A 23,677-nucleotide genomic window follows, 5' to 3' on the forward strand; every position below is an offset into this window, starting at 1 on the left:
TATTTCTTCTTTATGCAGTGATTTTTTTTTAATCAAAAAAAACATTGTTGTAGGTGTTCAATTTTTTCAGGACAATATTTTAAAAATGTGAGGTTTCTCTTTTAAAAATATCAACGTGGTTTAAAAAAAACAACAACTTGACTTTACAGATAAATTTACACAAAACTATTCACTTTTGTTTTAAATAAGATCATTTTATTTATCTATCTTTTATCTCCAATTTGTGATATATAAATCCGAGGGGAGAAAATTAATTGTTTTCATTTTTATAGATATTTAAAAAGGGGTGGTGAATTAAAAAAAAAACGTTTGTCTAAAATATTATATTCGTTTATTGGAAAGAGCATGAAATTTCACATTGACCCAGAAAATATCGTAAAAATTGAACCAATAGAAAAAATTTGATAGGTTTTTAAATTTAAATTGCAAAATATTTAACTCGTAAAATTCAATTGATTTTATTACATAAAAAAATGACTGGCTGAACGCACGCAGGCACTTTGTAAACACTGTTTTTTTTTAAATAAAAAATAATATTACTATTATTTTTTAAACAACTTTTTTAGTTTATTTTGGAAGTATATTCCATAAAGAAAATAAACAAACCACTTTAAAAAGAAAAATTACGAGTTTTTTTATATTTTATTCGCAGTTTTGTGTTAGGGGTTTCAAAAATTCCCCCAAATTCTGATACACCTACTAGTGGTCAATTTTATAAGGGTAATACTCACCAGAGTAGCAAGCATCCGCGTATTTGTGCATTGTGTAGATGTGCGTGTGAGCGGTGCCATGACGGAGGAGGGGTGGAGTTGCCGCAGGGAAGTGTTGGGTGGGAAAAGAAAAAAAAAGATGGCACATGGTGTTTTATAAACTGTGGTCTCGCGAGATCACGAGAAAACAGAGGGCACACATGCAAATGAGACAGGGTGAAAACTGCATAAAAATCAAGCTTGAGTGAAAGGAAGGAAGTGTCGTTTACAGTCACGAGGTTCTTGTTTTACTATTGCGAGCGTTGGTGACGATTGAAGTTGAATTCGATATAAGCTATTCCGGCTATTGCTGTGAAAAATGACCGACTCAAAGTTTCATCTGAAACTGATTCCAGAAGTTGATGGGTCCACATCTGTCGTTGACTGGGTTGAGAGGGTCGAGTTGACTTGCAATCTCTGACCTGCGAGGTAAAGAGAGTGCACACTGATTCCTCTGAAGTCGGCTGGGGGCGCTCTGAATGTATTTCAGCAACTTAATGCCACCGTGAAGGCTGATGTGACGACTATAAAAATGCACTGTACAAGGCATTTGCAATGGATCCTTGCATGGCTTATGAAAGATTCGCCTCCAGGAAGCTCATGCCGGGAGAAAATGTGGATGAGTTCTTTGCAGAATTTAAGAAACTTGCCGCAATGGAGTGTTGGAGAGGACATTGGCATGTGCATTTGTGGCCAGCCTTCCCACCAGTGTTAAGCAATTGTTGAGAGCCTCTACCAGTGTGTCCGCAATGCCTATAAAGCACTTGATGGAATGTGCCCGGGCTATCATCAGAGACGAGGAGGACCTGGGGGAACCAGTTGTGATGGCGACAAAGGCAGCCCAGAAGGAGGCCGGGGAGATTCCCAGTCCGAGCCCCACGACTAATGGAAGATGTTATCGCTGTGGTCGGCGAGGTTATTTTGCAAGAAGCTGCATTGACAAAGGGTGGGGGCGACTGCGCTGTTGCCAACTCTGCAGGAAATGCGTCAGAGGGCAGGATGTCAGCGCTGCTCTTCTCCCCAGACAAGATCTAAGTGACCTGCAACCTACTATAACTGTGTACGTGAATCGAGTGCCCTGCTCAGCTCTTCTCGACTCTGGCTGCTCACATACTACCATGAGCGCCAGATTGTGTCAGACCTGGACTAAAAGGAACATTAAAGTCACCACAATAGGCGGCGAGACACAAGCTGTGCAGGCAGAACTGTGAAGGTCCACATGCAAGCCTGAGCTGCGTTATGGAAGTGGACCAAGGAAGGGTATCAACTGAATTAAAGAATGGCGTCGCAGAATACCCTATACCTGACGAGTACGAGCAAGAGCTTGAGGCGTGGATCAGAGATGGCTGATCCCCTACCCCAAGAAGCTTGGTCCACCAAAGTGTCTGATATTTTTAATGGCGGTTATCCAGCACACCGTCAAAAGTAAGACCACTGCCGATGCTGACCTGTGCGCCAGCAAACTGAGGGAATGGTGCCAGAAGGGCTCCAATGTGTCGATATTAGACCTGCAGAAGGCATACTTGCAGGTGCGAGTAGATGAGACGCTGTGGCCGTTCCAGACAGTGTGGTTTCGGGGTCAGAGGTACTGCCTAACATGACTTGGCTTTGCTCTGAATGTGGCACTGCAGATCATGAAGACCATCGTAAATGTGGTGTTGTCTCAAGAAAATACCGTTAAGGACGCAACATCAATGAGGACATAAAATCTGTATCGTGTGTCAAGAAAAATTGGCTCAGTTTAGTCTGCAGTGCAAGAATCCTGAACTTCTGAGGGATGGAGCACATGTATTTGGATTAGACATCTGTGAGGAAGACTGCACCCTACGATGAAGGCGTGGCAGCGGGATTCCAGGCATCCCTGACGTTGTTATGAGGTGGACTGCTTCATCATGGTGTGGGAAACTTTTAACTGGCTCCGTGTAGCTGTGGGTGTCATCAAACACTGAGCGAATTTGGTAACCACAGGTTGGGACGATTTGTTTGACCGATGCTCTTCTAACTCTGATGGTATGTGAGAACCTGGAGAGAGTCAGCAAGGAGGACCCTATCCGTGGAAAATTTTGTGTTGATGCAGTCCACATAAATGTGTGGGTCGACGCTAGTTCATTGGCATTGGGAGTCGCATTAGAGTAAGAAGGGAATGTGTTTAAAGACATATGTTGACTGCGACCCGTGAGTGATGCTCAGCACATCAACTTAGCAGAGCTGGACGCTGTTGTAAAGGGAATAAATCTCGCACTGCAATGGCAATCGAAGAAACTGCACCTGTACACGGATTCTCTCTGCATCTACCACTGGGTGCCTGACACGCTTTCAGGATGCGCAAGAATCCGCACTAAGGCAGCCAGTGAGATGTTGATCCAGCGACGGCTAGACATGCTGAAGAGTCTGGTCTGAGTATGGATTAACAGTGGGTGTAATGCTGGTAACATCACATTGTAATCATGCCGACCAACTAACCTGTGTGCCTCACAGAAATCGTGAACATAGGTGTGGAGCACACTGCTTGATCTCGCACATTTTGAATTGGTGCGATTAGCCTATGTCAAATACGGAAGATTCATGCATAGAGTGGACATCCAGGTGTCAAGAGAACAGTGTATTTTGCGAGGCATGTGGACCCAGCAGTGACAAAGGCAGATGTCAGGCAGATTGTTAGGCACTTTGAGGCGTGTCAGTCTATTGATCCTGTACCAAAACAATGGCGAAAAGGATGATTGGACGTCAAGAAGGTGTGGCAGCAGGTAGCAATGGACATTACTCATAATAGTGGCAAACTTTTTCTAACTCTTATCAATTGTGGAGCCACACCTTTTGCAGTATGGCGACACATGATTAGACAGGACTCGGCAAGTCTTGTTCACATCTTGTCATCCATCTTTTTTGAGCAGGGTGCGCCGGAAAAGACCTTGATGGATTACAATGCTGCTTTTTGCAGCCAACAAGTTTGGTAGCTGTTAGATGTTTGGGGCGTCCGACTATGGCTACGATGCGCTCATGTGCCATCAGGGAATGGCATTGCTGAGAGGAGCCATCGTAGCATTAAGAGAATTGCTATCAGAAAGCAATGTACCATTATGGAAGCCATGTATTGGTATAACGTCATGCCAAAGGAGGGAAAATTACCTACAACAGCGCCGGCCAATGCCATATACACATATCGTGTTAGACTAAAGGGGGTCCAGGTTGAGTGAGGCCACCTGGAAACTGGTGCACCAAAAATTCAAGCAAGGACGAATCTCTGGGGTGATCAGCCAGCAGTTGGTCCTAGTTGACGGAACCCCTCGCTTTGTGTATGAACTTTGACCGGCTTCTAAGGTGCATCATACGACTACAGAGGAGAGCAATGAATCCTCAAGTGATGAACAATAAATCCTCAAGTGATGAGCTACTGATGAGCGAAATCAACAGACCAGAGAGTGATGATTATAGTTCATCTGATGCGTCGGAAACAGAATGAGAACCAGACCCAAAACCAGAACCAGACATGAAACCAGAATCTGAATCAGAACCTGGACCTAAATCTGAATCTGAACCAGAATCAGAACTAGAGCCTATGAATGTTCCCCTTCGCAGAAGTAAGCAGACTAGGAGACCAACCCTGCAGTGCATTCTGTGTGATCATCAGATCAGGTGGAAGTGTAATACTCACCAGAGTAGCAAGCGTCCGCGTATTTGTGCATTGTGTAGATGTGTGTGTGAGCGGTGCCATGATGGAGGAGGAGTGGACTTTCTGCAAGGAAGTGTTGGATGGAAAAAGAGAAAAAAAGATGGCGTCTGGTGTTTTATAAACTGTGGTCTCGCAAGATTGCAAGATCACAGAGGGCACACATGCAAATGAGACAAGGTGAAAAATTTAATAAAAAGCTTCAGTGAGAGGAAGGGACAGCGTCGTTTACAGTCACGAGGTTATTGTGTTACTATTGTGAGCGTTGGTGACGATTGAAGTTGAATTCGATACAGTAAGCGAAAGCGCGCGCACATTTTTGCTGGTTGCTTGGTCACAATTACCAAATAAACATTCCCTTAAAAAATTATAATTCATGTCTGAAAAACTATTTGGTTCTTGAAATTTTAACGTTGTTTTCGTTTTCAGCAGCCAGAAAAACCTTAGTAGTAGTAATTTTAATTTGGAGGCTGGAACGTTTACTTAAATAGAAGACCCCGCCCCCCCCCAAAAAAAAAACTAATACAAAGAAAACAAAAATAAAAGGAAAACAAAACATTTCGATAAAGAAAGACAAAAAAAAATTAAATAAAAGTAAATCTGTTTCGTTTCATTTCAGTAATTTCATTTCGATAATAAAAAAAACTGAGTAAAATGGGGGGGGGGACGAAACGTTTCGATTCATATTTACATTTCCGGTTCGATGTTTTGCTGTCTTAATTGGAATTCGTGGAAAATTATTTCCTTGCGCCGAATTACACCCATGGAAAGTAACCAGTCAAGATTATCGATTGACTTTAATCTTCAATCTTTCAAACACGATTAAAAAAAAATCGGAAATCGATTAAAAAATATTATATGCTTTCAAAACTATGTTCACCTATCTGTTTCCGCCATTAAATTGCACGTGCAACGAATTAGAAATTTAACACGATAAAAAAAATAGGAAATCTATAAAAAAATATGATAAACTATTGTTCACCAATATTTTTATTTTTAATATATTTGGTAAACTGCACAAGCATCAGATTAACTTTTGGCTTAAATGTTTAAAACACAATAATAAAAAAAAAATCAGGAATCTAAAATAAATAAATAAATAAATAAAAATACGAAAATGCAGCTTTAAAAACTATCAGTTTCCACCATTAAATTGCACGGGAAACGAATTAGAGAATTAATAAAAATGAAACTTGTAATTTGTTCTCTCTCATGTAAATATTAAAATGTTAAATAAAATAATACTAATCGCAAATCGATTAAAAAATATTCAAAACTATGTTCACCTATCTGTTTTCGCCATTAAATTGCACGTGCAACGAATTAGAAATTTGACACGATAAAAAAAAATACGAAATCTATATATAAAAAAAAAATGATAAACTATTGTTCACCAATATCTTTATTTTTAATATATTTGCTAAACTGCACAAGCATCAGATTAACTTTTGGCTTAAATGTTTCAAACACAATGATTAAAAAAAATCAGGAATCTACAATAAATAAATAAATAAGAATACGAAAAGGTGGCTTTAAAAACAATCGGCAACGAATTAGAGAATTAATAAAGATGAAACTTGTAATCTGTTCTCTCTCATGTAAATCTTAAAATGTTAAATAAAATAATACTAATTTTATCCGTGATATTCACCAAATAGATCGGCTCTATGTCGAAATGATTTATTTTTTTATTTTTCCTCTTCAATTTTGTTTTCTGCGAACTTGCTCTTCCGTTCGTCATCTTGAATGTTAAGTTGAGCTTGTAAAGTCAAACACATTTTAAAAATCGTTTCCTTTATAAAATCAGATAAAGTTAATCGAAAGCAGATTATAAAACAAAAACGTAAGTATTACTACATGGCGCACGTATGTGTATTTTTTATTTTCATCTTTTTTCATCGGATTATTATCGAATGGTCACTAATTTATCAGATTTTGTTTTCAATACTGACTTAAACATAAAAAAAAGGTCAATACGTAATTCTTTATGTTATCTGTGGTTGTCAATTCTGTATGCGTTTTCACGTACAGAATTAATAACATTTTTCTTGATTTTTGTTCTTTAATGTCTTTTTGTGTATTGAAACATGAAATAAGAAAAAAAAAATGTCCGCCTTACTAGGTGGCCATAAAGTGGGTGTTTATTTTACATTAAATTTATAATGAAAATTTACCCTCCACTTTTTGAGAAAGTAATTTTTTTATATCATGAAAACTATTTCTCTTTGACACTTTTAAAGTATATATTCGTTTTCAGAACTCCTGAAAACCTTAAAAAGTCGCCATTGTAAAGATTTTTTGGAGGATTGGAAAAGTTTTTCGACGTGAACCAAAACAACTTGTTTATTGTTTACTAAAGAAAAGGAAATAAATTTTTCTTTTTTCAATTTTTTAAATGTTTTTCACTAATTCAATTTAAAGTAAAAAAAAAAAATGCACGTATGGGAGCAGTACGCTCCCACCGTGTATATTTTTTTATTGTCATCTTTTTTTATTTTTTATTTTATTTTTTTTTTTAACAAAGTCTAATGCTCAGTAATCTACCAGATTATATATAAAAAAGAATTCAATATTCACCATTTTTAAGGTGTACTCTGTTTCTAATACAACACTCTAGTAAATCGAACCCCCATTTTGGAAACATCGATTTTTTAGCCAAATTTCACAAATTAAGCTTCTTTTTTTTTTTTAGCCTTCTTGACATTCAATTATTGTTTTCTCCTTTTTTGAAATTAAGTGTTTGTATTCTCGTCCAGTGGTTTCAATATGAAAGATCGATGTATTAGAAACTGTGTACACACGTAAGTATACCAAAGAGTTTTCCTGTTAATTTATTTGGAAATGCAGTTATCAAATTTTCTGTTCGCTTGTTTAAAGAATGCTGATAATTAAAGAAACTTATTATGTTGTATTTTTAAGTTCTTTCAAAAATACATTCAACAAACCTTACAAATAGCTTTGATTAAATTAAAAAATAATTATGATTCTTAAACAAATTACAATATTACGGTTCTGGATGTTTTTAGATGATGAGGAATGATTCTTTGTATTATTTATTAAGACTACTGTTCTCATTGTGAGTGTTATTTATTGTGCAAATATTGTAAACCTTGATTTTGTTTTTCATCGCAATAATGGAATTGAAATGTATTTTGTGTAAATTATGCTCTATTTGTGTATCAATATATATATATATATATATATATATATATATATATATATATTTATCTTTGTTCTCTTATTGCAGTCTTACTACAAATTGAAACATCTTAACACTACTTAAGCGAAAAAAAAAAAAAAACTTCCACGGAAATCCGTAATATGGGAGGGGAGACTATCTTCAAATTCTATTCTAAGCTGGGAATGGGCTCAGGAGTTACTAAGTAGGTATAAATAAGTCTTACCTTTTTTTTTTTTTAATGGAGAGTAGATAATGTAATGGATGTGTTATCGGTAGCTCCAGTAATTCTCGCTTCTCCTTTTTTGTTCCTCAGTCCTCATTTCTAATGGGTGATGTTTCTGACAAAGGGTGAAGAAAAAACTGCTTCCCAGGTCTGTAGTACTTCGTGAACAGTAGTCTGAGCTGTCGGAAATTTTCTGTCTCTATGTCTATCCTTGTGGCCATGTCATTAGCAAGGGTGCTGGAGGTAAACGTTTTCATCTGGGCTGACATCAACCGCCAGATAGTCAGGGACCCGAACCTTGGAATAACCACTAAGGAGGCTGTCCAATCAGCAGGTGCAAAGTACTAGGGCTTCTGTATTGCCATTTGGTGAATGGGTTCTGGACCATGCAGTAGTCTCTGGTGGGGCCTCTTGATGCTATACTAGTGGGTAATTATTACAGCTTTACCTTATCATGTGCTACAAAAAAGATCTTACTTTCCCCTCTCTGTTCTGCTCTAACCAAGTATGCTGACCTGTTCCACAAATCCCAAAATCATCAACATGAAATATCTCAAAAAAGAAAACATGAATAAACCTAGAACCCCATCCTCCAAGGTAGACCTCTACTATCATGTCTCCTTCTCCAACATCAGAGGTTGAAACCCAATTACAGGAGACGAAACCCGACATATTCTTTCTAAGCAAAACTGGAATAGGGCCGACCACCTGCCTAGATGAGTTCATAATTAAAGGATACTCCAACTTAACATCTAAATCTGACCCCAAGATCGCCACGGGCATGGAATATGTGCCTACATTAAAGATGGCTTCCCGTGTGGCAGGGATATCTCCAGAGAAGACCCTAATCTACCTTATATGTGCTTCCGGGTTGCACTTGCTTACACTACCGCATTTATATTTGCCCTCTATCGCCCCCACAACAACGGATTACTGTCTTTAAGAGTATATCAGAGAAAATTGACCACATCTTGTCTGCTCAACCCTCAGCTAACATCCACATTTGCGGTGACTTCAATGTCCATAATGTGGAATGGCTGACCCACTCAAATAAGACTGATGATGAGGGGAGGTTCTGTCATGATTTTGCCTATGACCTCACTATGATTGTTCCGGAGCCCACCCGTGTGCCTGATACTACCGGTCAGTACGCAAGCCTTCTAGACCTTTTTCTATCCACTCCCCCTGAGCTATGTTCATGCTCCGTTCTATCTCCTCTGGGATCCTCCGACCACTGCGTTGTATCAGTTAAGATAAAAAAGGAAATATAAGAAATCTACAGATGTAGATCACATCAAAGGCCGTAAACGATGATGTTCTCTCTTATTCTCTCTCCTCTGATCTTGAGCATGTGGTACAGTGGAGGAAGAGGTGGCTGGTTACCTTTAATGCATCTAAAACCAAGCTCCTATCTTTACATCATAAACGCTCTGATCCCCCATCTGGCATCAGTTAAAATGGATGGCTCTTGTCTAGGGGAGGCCCCATGTTTTGATAAGCTTCTGGGTATGATCTTTACTCCTGATCTAAAATGGAACACATACATCAAGTCTGTGGCCAAGGTCGTGGGGAAAATAGTGGGATCCTTCTACCGCTCCAGAAGATATCTCACTAATGATGCAATTCTCTATCTATATAAAAGCCAAGTACGTCCAAGGATTGAGTACTGCTGCCACATCTGGGCAGGAGCTGCAAAAAACAGCCTATCCTGACTTGACAGAGTACAAAATAGACTTCGTGGCTTGGTGGGGGATGCCCTTTACTCTTCCCTGCAACCTCTTTCCCACAAAAGAGATGTAGTGTACCTATCTTTGTTTTATCATTATTTCCATGGCAAGTGCTCGTCTGAGCTCCATTCTCTGGTCCCCCCTCGCCAATCTTTTTTCAAAAAACACCCGACTAGCTGAAACCACCGTCAATAATTTTCCCTACTCCTTATCTGTGCCTAAATCAAAACGTAGATTCCATGAACAAAGCTTCTTTCTTAGAACTGCACGCCTGTGGAACTCTCTGCCGCTTGCCTGTTTCCCTCCTGACTTCAACCTGGATGTCTTCAAGTCCAACACAAACAAATTCCTGATGAACCGCCCCCTTAAGTAATGACATATTATCTATTCTCCAATACTATTGCTACACTATCCCATTGATTACTGTACACACAATAACCCTTATCTCCGAGTGGCCCTTGGGCCTTGATAAGTGGTGAACTCCATGCAAAAAAAAAAAAAACTTACCGGATTGTGATAGTACACTTTAATTAAACAATTTTGTATTTTATGAAACATTAAATGTGATAAATGAAAACGGTCAGAGTTATTATTAATGGGGCTTTCATAACTGGATATAATGAATTTGTGTAGGGAAATCATAACTTTCTTGGCTAGCATGTGTGTGTGCTTCAAAGTGTTAGTTGTGTAACAAAAAAGAAAGGTTAAAATATCAGTTGGTTTTATTGTTGACGTGTTACTATGTATGTTGTGTTTGTTGTGTAACGGACTATTGTCGTCAGATCTTTAATATCTATTGTAGATGCCCATGATTCTTCTAGGTGTTGGTGTGTGCTTGCGTGTCAACATATAAACATAACATGATGACGTTACACCTTTTTCTGCTGCTTCTGGTAGTTTAGTCAACCGTCCCTGGGAAGATGGAATCTGTTTAAAGGAATACTTCAACACAGAACCCAAGATGATGTAGGATTTTATATCTTTGGATTGAGGGTTCTTCTATGCTTCCATTTTGAGAGTTCTCCTTCATGGTGGTGACCCATTTATGCCTATCTGTCTTTCTCGGCATCTCTAATCCAACTTCAGCTATGCTTCTACAAACTGGAACACATAACGTGCCATGTTTGGTCATTGTTCGCATCTTCCAGTGCAAACCCACTGTATCACAAAGTTTTATATGTTGTCAAATATGACTTCAGATTTCTGTTGCCCACACATCGCTAGATAGATAGATAATATAGATAGATAGATAGATAGATAGATAGATAATATAGATAGATAGATACAAAGATAATTAGATAAACAGATAGACAGATCAACAGATAATTTTATGCTTCTGCCTTGCTATTCTCTAACAGACGGCCACTTGTGCAACACAGACTCACTATTTCTATACAAATGAAATGGGTGAATAAAAACGTTTGTGCTATGTGCGTAGTCATGTGCAAGTAAACTTGAAAGAGTGTTGAATTTTGGAGTTGGAAGTTTAACAATAGAAGGTCGAGTTTTGGAGTGTGATGTTTTGACAAGTTTCAAGTTTTAGAGTTGGAAGTTTTTGAGAGCAGTGTATCGAATTTACCCGAAAAATTGTTAGTTTAACAATAATTTGCTAATTTATATTTATCTGCTGAAAGGATTGTAGTATAAAAAGACAAACATTAAAAAACAATTTTATTAATGTTATTCGTTAATAAAATGTAGAAAATAAGAAAAGGATTGTAGAATGGATCCATGTTTCCATCAATCAAGCATTTAAATGTGATAGATGAAAAGTTAGAGTTATTATTAATGAGGCTTTCATAAGTGAATGTTCTGAATTTGTGTAGGGAAAATTGTAGCTGACTTGGCTAGCATGTGTTTGTACTTCAAAGCGTTGTTTGTGTAACAAAAAATAAAGGAAAGAAAATCTAAAATGGCAAAACTATTGGTTTTATTGTTGATGGTCAATTTGCAATGCAGACTGTCGCCATTTCTATGCCAATGAAACAGGGAAATTAGTAGAATCACCATTCAGTGTGTTGTCAGTACCAATAAGTACAGTTTATGATCCAAAAATTAAAAATCTCGAACTGTGAAGTGTCGGTGCTGCTGCTATAGAAATAATGGTTTCCACCTAGCCTTGAGGTGCTGCTTTTGTGTTATGGCTCAGTAATAAAGCAACAGTCACTGGGATCTTGGTTTCGAATCTCGCTGATCATTTGTAGAGATGAGAGTATTTAATGTGGCTCTTACACTCGAACAATGTTATTACATTTCAAAAACTCAGACCTTCACATTGTCTGGTACCATCGTAGGAACAAAAAGTTGTTTAAAAAACTGAGTTAATTTTAGTTTTTCTTCTTGCTATTTAGTACTACTGCTGTTATTCCCTGTTTTATTTTTCTTTCGGTTATGACTGAAGGTAGCCTTGTATGAACTTTTATTTTTCTTTCGGTTATGACTGAAGGTAGCCTTGTATGAACTTTTATTTTTCTTTCGGTTATGACTGAAGGTAGCCTTGTATGAACTTTTATTTTTCTTTCGGTTATGACTGAAGGTAGCCTTGTATGAACTTTTATTTTTCTTTCGGTTATGACTGAAGGTAGCCTTGTATGAACTTTTATTTTTCTTTCGGTTATGACTGAAGGTAGCCTTGTATTAACTTTTATTTTTCTTTCGGTTATGACTGAAGGTAGCCTTGTATGAACTTTTATTTTTCTTTCGGTTATGACTGAAGGTAGCCTTGTATGAACTTTTATTTTTCTTTCGGCTATGAGTAAAAGCACCTGTTCCTCTATCTTTTAGATCGCTAGCCATATATTTGTTATGAAATTTGGATACGCTTCAAATGTTATCTATGATAATCATCTGGGAGGATGTAAGCAAGTAAACTTTTAATGCCCTTCCTCATTTTGAAGTCAGAGAGGATAAGCTAGTGATTGTCACAAGTAGAGTAGAGGTGCTGATTTGTTCTATTTGGATATAAGGCACGTTACTTTCAACGGTTGCCAAAAGGACATGATTTCTCAGATTAACATGAGAAAAAGCTGATCATTTCACAAAGAGGAGACGTGCTTGTTAGTTCTATGTGGATATTTGATTGTCACATCATGAGGTCAGAGAAGATAAACTCCTAGTCATTCTTTTTGGATATGTTTGGGCAACTTACTTTCATCGGTTGCTAAAAGGACATCATTTCAAAGTAGCATGAAAAAGCTGATCATTTCCTGACATATAAACTCTTAGTGAATGTCGCAAGGAGGAGACGTGCTTGTTAGTTCTATTTGGATATAGTGCATCTTACTTCCATCGGTCGCTAAAAAAAACATAATTTCTCAGAGTAACATATTTGCTGACATATGTGAAAGATTTTAACTGCAAAATCATCAAAATGGTTTCTCTCCAAAAAATTCCCCTCAAATTATATGAGAAATTCCTTCTCTTCATCCCCTCTAGTTCTCTTTGAATATTAGCCACCTTATTTCAACCCTCCCTCTTTCCACAGCCAACTTTATGCCTACATAGGTAAAAGAACATAAGAAAGAAGAGAAAATTAAGCAGATGCAATCAAAAATGCAAACTGAACTGATATAATCACTGTTAAAATGGACCAATATTCTATAGGATATGCTATTGATATACTTAGCCAACTTAATAGCCCTTAGATTAGTTTGTATGAATGAGGAAGGCTTGATTGTCGGTTATTGCAGGTTTTGAGTGTCAGTATATTCAGAAACATACTTTTCTTATGTTGACATTAAAGGTGCCAGGTCGAGGAACTTGAAGTATATTAAGCATATTATTTACAGTTTTCTCTGGTGTCACCTTATTTACAATTCATTTACAATTATATTAAAAAAAGAGTAAAGCAATAAATCTTCTGCTATATTGAAACATATGTTGCTATCAAGTGAAATGTATGTTGCTATCAAGTGAAACGTATGTTGCTATCAAGTGAAACGTATGTTGCTATCAAGTGAAACGTATGTTGCTATCAAGTGAAATGTATATTGCGTCGTTGATTTTTCGTTAGCCAGAAAAAGAACTTGTCTTTTTATAAAAATATAAAAACTTCTACTTTCTGTTTCTTTACTGCCTTATATGTGTGCACCCAGCTATAGATGGAGAATATAGACCGGGATGTAGGAAGATGAAATTAGGCTTGTGCTATGGTGATCGCTGCCTGACTGTAGGTCTCTCTCGTCTTTTGCCTTTATCTTTGGGCTATATATATGACTTGCTTTTTGTAGGTGTGTTCACTTTTGATTGATGCCAAGTGGTGTTTAAATGAAAGGCCTCATCTTCTGTTGGTTGCTGGACGATGCGAAAACAGATGTCCTTTACATCAGAGCCTGAAACGAGTGAGGCAAGGTGAGTATGGCATGGGAAATAGAGTGAGTGATAGCTACCTATCTATCTCCTCCTCCCACAAGGAGTTTCTGACGGCCGTCCTGGAACTTGTGCTGCTTCAATCACTCTTCCTTATCATAACAACAAATTAAGATAAGATTCCTTTGATCTATTTACACTGCCGTTATTCTTGATGACGCCGATTCCGCAGTCTGCAGAGCGGCATCATCTCAGCTCTACCAGGCTGATTGTGAGGATTTAGTCGGGCCAGTGCTCTGGGTGGCTTCTTCACAAGCGCAGGCGGCCAAGGTACTTCGTGTTGGGTTGTGTCATTCGTGGATGTGCTCGATGGGCATTCAGTCACAGGCGAAGTAGGCACAGTTTCTTCCTCTGTGGAAGCATCACGTGCGGGCACCTCTGGGGGGTCTATGATGCCGACTGGTGGAAAGACAAGGGTACTGGCACAGGCGCTCTCGGCAAGTCAAGCCGGGTAGGTGCTGTTACTTCCAAGCTCTGTGGTGATGTTTGCCGTCCTCCCTGGAGATCCAACAGGTCTCTCCTCAGTGGTATGGTGGTCTCAACAGGGTTTCTGTTACTTCGGTTTCCATAGGGGATGAACTTCTTAAGGTGTTGTCGATTTCTTATGGTTAGGCGCCCGGATCCATGGACTTTAATGACGTACTGGTGGAATTGTCTGACCTCCACAACCACTCCAGTTCGCTCCCAACGTTTGGGGTGGTTGCCGACCAGGTTCTGGATGTAGACATTGTCTCCTAGTTTGAGATGCGTGAGGGCTCTCATGTGCATCGCCCACTTCTTATGTTCTGTAGAGTGTCTCTTGGCAAGAGCCTGTTCTCTGTGGGCGAGGGTCTCCTTCCATACCGGGTTGGGGCAATATCGTCCCATTGGGATGGGGATGGAGTCTCTGATATGCCTCTCAAAAACCACAAGTGCTGGAGAAGATCTAGTGTCAGGGTCAATGGAGTTTCTGTATACCAGCATGGCTCTTTGAAATTTGTCAACGTCAATCGAGCCACCAGGCGAGGTGTTGTCCATTATCATGCGTTTTGTGGTTTTAACCGCAACTTCTGCTCTACAATTAGCATGGGGGTTGGCAACTGACGTCAACTGGTGGCGAACTCCCCATGATTGAAGGAATTCTTGCGTTTTGCCAGCTGTAAATTGTGGGCCGCCATCAGTTGTGAGCTCCTCTGGCACCCCAAACGTGGTGAAAACCTCACGCAGTCGCTTAATGAGGCCTGCTGCCCCATTCTCTGACCGGAACACCATTGGCCAATTCAAGTACCAGTCTACTATGACGATGTACTCGGTGTTGTTGTAAGTGAAGTAGTCACAACACAGCTGCTGGAACGGGTACTCGAGTGGCGTTATATCCGGTGGGGGCTGCATGACGTTAGACTTTGCAATGCACTGACAATGCATACATTTATCTCTGGTTCGCTGTATGTCCAGTGTTATATTCGGCCAATATACACTGTCGGCTGCTCTGGCATTCATGGTGTTGACGCCCTGGTGTGCCGCATGGAGGGCCTCAATGATATCTGGACGCAATGACGCAGAAACAACGATTCTGTTCCCAGACAAGACCACCCCATCCATATAATAGAAGCTGCTGGCGATGCGGTAGTAAGGGCAGAGTGGCACTAGGAGGTGACGAAAGTCCGCAGGAAAGCCTTCCCGGATGATGTCCTGTAGGCTGCGTAGGGTCTCATCCGATGCTGTGGCCTCCTGCACCATCTCCTGTTTGTGACGGCATAGAGTGCTGTAGATACAGATGCCAGGACAGAACTGTCCTCTGCGATGTCGAAGTTATCATCGTCGGGTGGCATGGGGGCCGCCTGTTGGGGTTGTTGGTGTGTCGCGGGGTACCTTGATGTGGCATCGGCGCCTGCATTGTGCTTGCCGGCCACATAGATAATTTTGAATTTGTAGGCTAGGGTCTTTTCCTTCAGGTTGAGTAGACGACGGTTCTCAATCTCCGAAAGTGGCCGGTCATTCAGTATTCCTACAAGGGGTTTGTGGTCGGTGGCTACAGTTAGATCAGGGCAACCTTGGACGTAGTACCTGGTCTAGTAGAGGGTGTACGTCACTGCCAGGCATTCTCCTTCAATAGGGGAGTAACGGGTCTCTGCCCCATGTGTAAACCGACTCCCAACCAAGCACAGCTTCCACCCCGCTTTGCAGCAGACTGGAGTTCTTGTGATGCAGTTGCAGTACTTCTGCAACAGGCAGAATCCGATACCAGCAGTGGACCAGTCCGTGACAAGACACGTTGGCCATGACGGCTGGAAGAGTCTCACACCATCCTTCATCTCCTTGATTATTATCTGCTTTGATTCCTGGAAGATTGCAGATAGCTCCTCAGTCCATATGAAAGGTGTTTTTAGCTTGAGGAGGTGGGGGAATGGCTGCATGTTCTTAGTCATGGCAAAGGCATAGGCTCCTTGGTTTACTAAACCAAACCATACTGTGGCGCCGGTTATATCTTTCGGTTCAGGAAACTGTTTGATCGAGTCCAGGAACTTAGTTGATGTCTGTACATTCATTGGGGTGATGGAAAGCCCAGCGAAGTCGACAGTGTCTTGGCAGAACTGGAACTTCTTAGGGTTTAGTGTTATCCTGTTCCGTGCACAAAGATCAAGCCAGTCACATGCCTGCAGGAATGATTCCTGGATGGAGTCAGCCCACATGCATGTATCATCGACACACGACCTTGTTCTTGAAGTTGACTATAAGCGAGTCAAACCTTTGGGTGTAAGCATCGCCACTGGCCAAAAATCCCTGGGGGGGCTACCTTGTACCTGTAGCGGCCCCATGGCGTAATGAATGTGGTGATGTGCCGATCCTCCTTCTTGATTGGCACAGAGTGATACCCGTTCCAGGCATCTGTGATCGTTTTCTTGTGTTCTGTGGGACACGTACAACCAGATGGAATGGGCTTTGCACATGGTGGGTCTGCCTTACCAAATGGCGGTTCTGAGGCTGTAGATCCACCGTTCTTCTTGGAGTGCCATCAGACTTGGCTGTCACAACCATGCGTGAACACCAAGTGACTGGGGTGTTGGGACTCACCTTTTCCAAGACGCCGATCTGCACATCACGTTCTAAGTCCTTGAAGACTTGGTCCTGGAAGTGTATACGTACTAGCCCCGGCTTGTGAACGGCGACTGGTTTTGCATCCTTATCCACGTGAAGTTCCAAAGGCTCACAGTTCATCATGGGTAGGGGCTGGTGTTCACAGGTGTTGAACGCCGATGAGGCATAGTAATCCAATAACCAGTCCTTGAGCACGGGGACATTTTCCTCCATCACGGCTATGCCTGGAGGCATTGTTATGGGTTTGGGTGGCAGAGTCCCAACTCACTGCGGGCAGTTGCACGAATGGTTGGCTTTGTTTTCCAGTGATGATAGCGAGTCTGCAGGCCAGGCTACTGGAACTGTGGGGAAGTCTTTGGGGATGACCCCTAAACATACTAGGGACTCTCTGCACAGGAAAGCCTTCCCCACTTTATCCGACACGTAGATGAGTTGGTTAGTACCCCGTGCTGAACCTACTATATGCAATCTATATAACGTCAGGATAATATTCTAGAGTGATTCGACTTTCCAGAAATATGCTGTGTGTTTCCAGCCACTAATGGAAAAATCCTGACTAAGATATGCCATGTAAATGTGAAAAATTTTACAAATGTGAGCCATGTTTCACTAACAGTAAGGTTAGAAAAACATTGAAAAGCTGTAACATGTGGAGAGATTAAAAAATCAGTTATGGTGGAATATATATGAATGGAAAAGGGAAACCATCTACCTTTATGATCAAGCACTATAGTATTTAACACGATATGGGAAGCATTAATTATAAATAATATATATATATATATGCAGCTAGTAATGAGTATATAGTGATTACATCTAGAAAATAATTTTGTACAATTCGTACATATAATTATTTCCACGATAACATCACAGCTCACAAGAGCCATAAAACCACCAAACCAGAAGCCTAAGACTGAAGTTTCACCTTCATTTGGGCTCATCAGTTAGACACATCTGACCTCAGGATTCAGAACCCGAGACAAAAGTAGGTTCATTCCACTATCGGATTTCGTTGCACTTTGCTTGATCTATGATAAGACTGTCTTGTACGTGGCGCATTTGCTCAGTTGGTAGAGTGCTTGTTTCACATGTAAGAGGCTCTCGTTTCGAATCCTTACTTTGGATGAATAACTAATTGGACTTCTGGTTTGTTGGCTATCATGGCTCTTGTGAGCTGCGATGTTGTTTGACTGTGAAAATAATTATATATTATCTCAGATCCTAAAAATACTTATTGCTTTTGAGAATAGGCTTGTTATGATGACATCCCTAGCGAGTATAAAATTCCTATGAATGAGTATAAAATTCCTATGACTGATTGTAATGATCACATCCCTTGTTTGAGTTAAAAGTAGGTTCATTCCACTGTTGGATTTCGTTGTGGTTTTTTTTATCTATTATTATATCTATTAAGACTTGTGTGCCTCACATGTAAAAGGCTCAGGTTTTGAATCCAGACTTTGGATTAGTCTAACTGATAAGCCCAAATGATAGCGAAACTCGAGTCTTGGACTTCCACTTTGTTGGCTTTCATGGTTCTTGTGAGCTGCGATATTGTCTAGCTGGGGAAAATAATTATATATTAGTGGTGGGACGATTAATCGAATCGTTAATCGTAAGAATTATGTATTTTGGGAGGAATCGGAATCGGAATCGGAATCGCATCATTAAAAAATGCCTTAGATTTACTATTCTTTCATTACGATTCTCTTATATTTTGAAGTTGAACTATTTGTTTGAAGTGAGATTAATGCTGTCAAAACTTTATGATAAAAATGTCATAGAACTTTTCATAACATATTTAATATGATGTACAAGAATTTTATTAATTACTTTAAAGGTAATCTTTATTTATCTTAATGAGTTTTCTGTTTGCGCTGTTGTGAAACTTTAGGGGCAGCAAGTAACATTATTAACATTTGTGAGTGAAGTTTATTTAAAAAGTTGATGAATACTTAACCCTTACAGAAAAAAAGATTTTACAGTTCTCTCATTGCGAGTAAATCATATTAAAATCAGTAACTAAGAAAGGTGGGAGGCTTATCTTTTTTGTTTTTTTATCAACACTCTTCCATTAGTAAATGAATGAAAAATCTCATTAGCGAATGAAAAATGTCTTGTCAACCTTTATATTTTCAAAAATTCAAATTAATTAAACAATGAAAGGTTTAATAGAACAATATATATTTCTAAAACTAAAATGAAACTGATCCCATAGTATTAGTTCACAAAACTTTGACAGTCGGTTGGCTTTTTTGAAGTATCCAAAAACAGAAATGTTAGAACTACATATTATGCTGACTGAATGTTCTGCTTAAAGTCTTTGGAAAACTACAAAGGAAACAATCATTTTGCTATCTGCTAAATAAATGTGAATCTAATTTTTTTCTTGTAATGGCACAGTTAATCATCTTTTGGAACTTCTTCGCACAAAAAAATGTGAAAAATTTATTAAAAAAGTTTAACTTTTTAAAAAAATCCTTTGAACCCTAAATTTGCAAACTAACTAGTCCTGTTGAATAGGGGCTCTTATTTAGAAATTGATGATATTTATATTATATTATATAGTTGTTGTTGCGTGTTAATATTGGAGAGAGATATATTGCATATATATAAAAAGAGACAGGGTTCATTTTAAAGTGACATGTAATACATTTTGATGAGGGTGAGGTATAGAGATACATTTATACTTTTCTGTCTGACCCTCCTGTCGACTCTGTCCGACCCTCTCTCCTCTCTGTCCTGACTCTGTCTCCTTGACTTACTCAAACTCTAACTATAATGAGAACTCATCTCTTAGCCATTACGTCATTGCATAGCCAACAATGTGTCCTGACTCTCACGTGCCTGTTCACACATATCTCCAACAAGAATTCTCTAACCTATTTTTCAATATGTTTAACATTTTCTATTGTTCGTTTTCAAATTCCTTTTCCAATAACATTTTAATTTCATTTTCATAAATAGAATTGAATCATCAAATTCCTTTTTCACAATAATAATTCTAAACAACGAATTCCTATTCAACAAACATATCTGCTATTTATTTTAAACTCTCCCAAATCTTAATTCCAAACCTAGCTTTCCGGGTTCGAATTCTTGGACTATCCTATCTCATTTTTACTTACTTACAAGAACAGGGGACCGGTTCTCATAACAGTCACTTAGAGCCGTTCAACTAAAGGATTGTAATGGCTTAGTCGACATTCACTGATGACTAGTATCACAGTCGGGATGTGAGCATAGGTAAATGTTTCCCAACCCCTAACAAAAAATAAAGATAAAAAGGTTGTCAGAAACAGCTTTGATTGTTATTAATTTCATGGTAAATGTTTAATTCATGGTTAAAATATTGGTTTTGAATTTTATCTTCAATGAAAGAAATTTTATTGATTTCAGGGTGAATGTTTAATTAAGGGTTGAATTATTGGTTTTGACTTTTATCTTCAATGAAATTGATTATTAATTTTATGGTAAATGTTTAACTCATGGTTAAATATTGGTTTTTGACTTTTATCTTCAATGAAATTGATTATTAATTTCATGGTGCATGTTATCTTCAATGATAGAAATTTTATGAAAAAAATCAAATCGGACTCGAAATTCCCTTAATAGTATTTTCACATTTTCGCTGTACCAAATTTTTTTACAATGCAAACACGGGAATCAGAATCGTACTTGGTATTGGAATTGTTAATCAACATTTTCTTTGAATCAGAAAATATTTAGAAATCGTCTCACCACCATTTTATATATATATATATATATATATATATATATATATATATATATATATGCAGTACTGAATAGTGATAACATTTAGAAACAAAACAGTTCCTAAATTTCGTACATGGTGCAATTGGTAGAGTATTAGTAAAATTAAGTTGTAAGTTAACCCTAACCCTAACCCACTCCTGAACGTTGCAGTTTCAAGTTAGAATTTCAAATTACATAGAAATTTTACTAACAATAACTCTCATGTACTAATAATAAATAATAATTTCTAGGTCCATTTTAATTTAAAATGTAATTGAACAGCGAAAAATACGTTAGCATGCAAAATAAATAAAGAAAAATAGGGGGTTTAGCATTATTTTAATGGCAAAAAAAAGTAAAATGAATCTGCAATGATCAGATTTACAATATTAGAATTTGACCTTTTAGAATCTGCGAGCCAAAAAAAAAGAATTCAATTTTCGACAAACGATTGCCTTTTATTTGTTATATTTGCTGAGTTCATCTGGGGTATTTTGTGTAGGTAAAAGATCACGGGAAAACAAGCTTGGCTGCTTTTTTTGTTATTGCATTTTCACCCCAGACAAGGCACAGTGCCAATTTGATACAGGCGGCTACTATATGGGACATAATTTTAAGGAGTTGGACAGCAAGATGTATATTTACATTACACTTGAACTTCTGCATGTCAGTACAGTCTAGGAAGCAGTCCTAGTATTAGAGTAGAAGACTTTTTTTTACATCTAGGGATTTCTACTTTGTAGAGGTGGGATTTTGCTGATTGTCGGGGGTATTTGCTTGTAGTTCGTCGGAGCACCTACCATTAAACAAACAAATAAACATCAGAATTTTGTATAGATTTTTGTGTTCGACAAAATACACCTGAATAAGATCGAAGGTAACATAGTAACGTTGTGAAAATAACACCCAAATGACGACAGTATTTTGAAGAATCCAAATAATATGAATAATCAATCCTCATCTCTAAAAGGAAGAAACGTAAAGATTTTAGTTTAATACTTGAAAATAAAAAAGATTAATTTTGTTAAGAAAGCAATATTTAAAAAAAAAACGAATTTTATTTTCAATTATATAGAAAATGAATGAAATTTTGCCACATTCAGTTTATGTTTCCGAATTTATTTTATATTTCCAGAATTTTCAACAAGGAAAAGAAATTCATTCATGGATGAGAAGGACATTTCTTCAGTGGTTATATAAAAATTGTTTAAAATAATTGTAAACTTTTTCATATAATTTTATAAAGTTCAAATTTATAAGCGTGCTTTTCATCATAGACATTGGGGAATCAGATACAAGCAAATATGAGAGATAAACCACATTCTTGTAAAGTATGTGGTTCTTCTTTTGCATGGAAGTCAAATTTGTGGAATCATATGAAAACACATACGGGGGACAAACCGCATTATTGTGAAGTATGTGGTTCTTCATTTGCACAGAAGTTGACTTTGTTGAATCATATGAAAACACATACGGGAGAGAAACCACATACTTGTGAAGTATGTGGTTCTGCTTTTGCACAGAAGTTTACTTTGTTGAATCACATGAAAACACATACAGGAGAGAAACCTCATTCTTGTGAACTATGTGGTTCTTCATTTGCAAGGAAGTCAGATTTGTTAAATCATATCACAACACATACGGGAGAGAAACCACATTCTTGTGCAATATGTGCTTCTTCTTTTGCACAGAAGTCAAATTTGTGGAAGCATATGAAAACGCATATAGAAGAAAAACCTCATTCTTGCGAAGTATGTGGTTCTACATTTGCACGGAAGTCATATTTGTTGAATCATATGAAAACGCATACGGGAGAGAAACCACATTCTTGTGAAGTATGTGGTTCTTCCTTTGCAAGGAAGTCACATTTGTTGAGTCATATGACAACACATACGGGAGAGAAACTACATTCTTGTGAAGTATGTGGTTCTTCTTTTACACAGAAGTCAAATTTGTTGAGGCATATGAAAAGACATACGGGAGAGAAACTACATTCTTGTGAAGTATGTGGTTCTTTTTTTGCACAGAAGTCAAATTTGTTGAGGCATATGAAAACACATATTGGAGTGAAACGACATTCTTGTGCAGTGTGTGGTTATTCTTTTGCACGGAAGTCACATTTGTTGCATCATTTGAAAACACATACAGGAGTGCATAAAAGTACATTTTATTGAATCATATGAAAACATATATGGGAGAAAAACTACATTGATGTGAAGTATCCACAACTCAATACTATTTAAAGTTGCACACATATATGTAGTACGCCTTCTTCTTTACCTCTGTTCACTTTATGTCTGTTTTTATTTGCATAGAAATGCGATAGTCTGTGTGGCTCTAGCGACCATCTATGATAAAACCAGTTGGGTAACTATTTGTCTTTATTCTGTTTTTGTTACAATACCAAACTTTTTAAGCATTCACACATGTTAGTGAAGTAATTGTTGATTTTTCCAACAAAGAAAAATAAGAAAAACTAAAAAGGGCATATCTTTGTAATGTATGTGGCTTTTCTCTAAAAACGAAAATAGAACGTAATTATTTATGTTAATAATTTTCTTTAAAAACACAAACATTTTATTCTCAAGTTAACATTATTTTACGTTTTACAACTTCTCAATAAAACGTCTATTTTATATCGAATATTCATGTCTGAATATTTACTAAAGCCTTTATCCTTCTTTCATTGTTGTTTTAATAAAAATGTTTATTGTGCAATTTTTTTTAAATATGAGAGATGTTCAATAAGTAATGACTCTGACCCACTTCCGTACGTCTGATCTAGTAGAAATGTTGCATATGCAATGATTTATATCTCAATGGGTCATGTGGCAAACTAATTGTTCCTGATTTTCAACTGTTTGAAATTAGGTAAATGTGAAACGGAGCCTGTCAGGTGTCATTCAGTGATCAGTTGTCTTTTTT

The 23,677-nt window shown here is 38.0% G+C and overlaps 1 long non-coding RNA gene across 1 annotated transcript; it reads left to right on the plus strand.

The window, feature by feature from the left end:
• The first annotated feature begins 6,143 nt into the window (after nt 1–6,143).
• Nucleotides 6,144–23,424, plus strand: LOC145270679 (uncharacterized). The gene is made up of 3 exons (XR_013865508.1): nt 6,144–6,262; nt 13,780–13,900; nt 21,888–23,424. It is a non-coding gene; the product is annotated as an uncharacterized LOC145270679 (long non-coding RNA).
• Nucleotides 23,425–23,677: the final 253 nt, after the last annotated feature.

This window comes from Euprymna scolopes, chromosome 46 (assembly GCF_053919585.1).
Source record: "Euprymna scolopes isolate OS-2025 chromosome 46, ASM5391958v1, whole genome shotgun sequence".
Classification (NCBI taxonomy): domain Eukaryota; kingdom Metazoa; phylum Mollusca; class Cephalopoda; order Sepiida; family Sepiolidae; genus Euprymna; species Euprymna scolopes.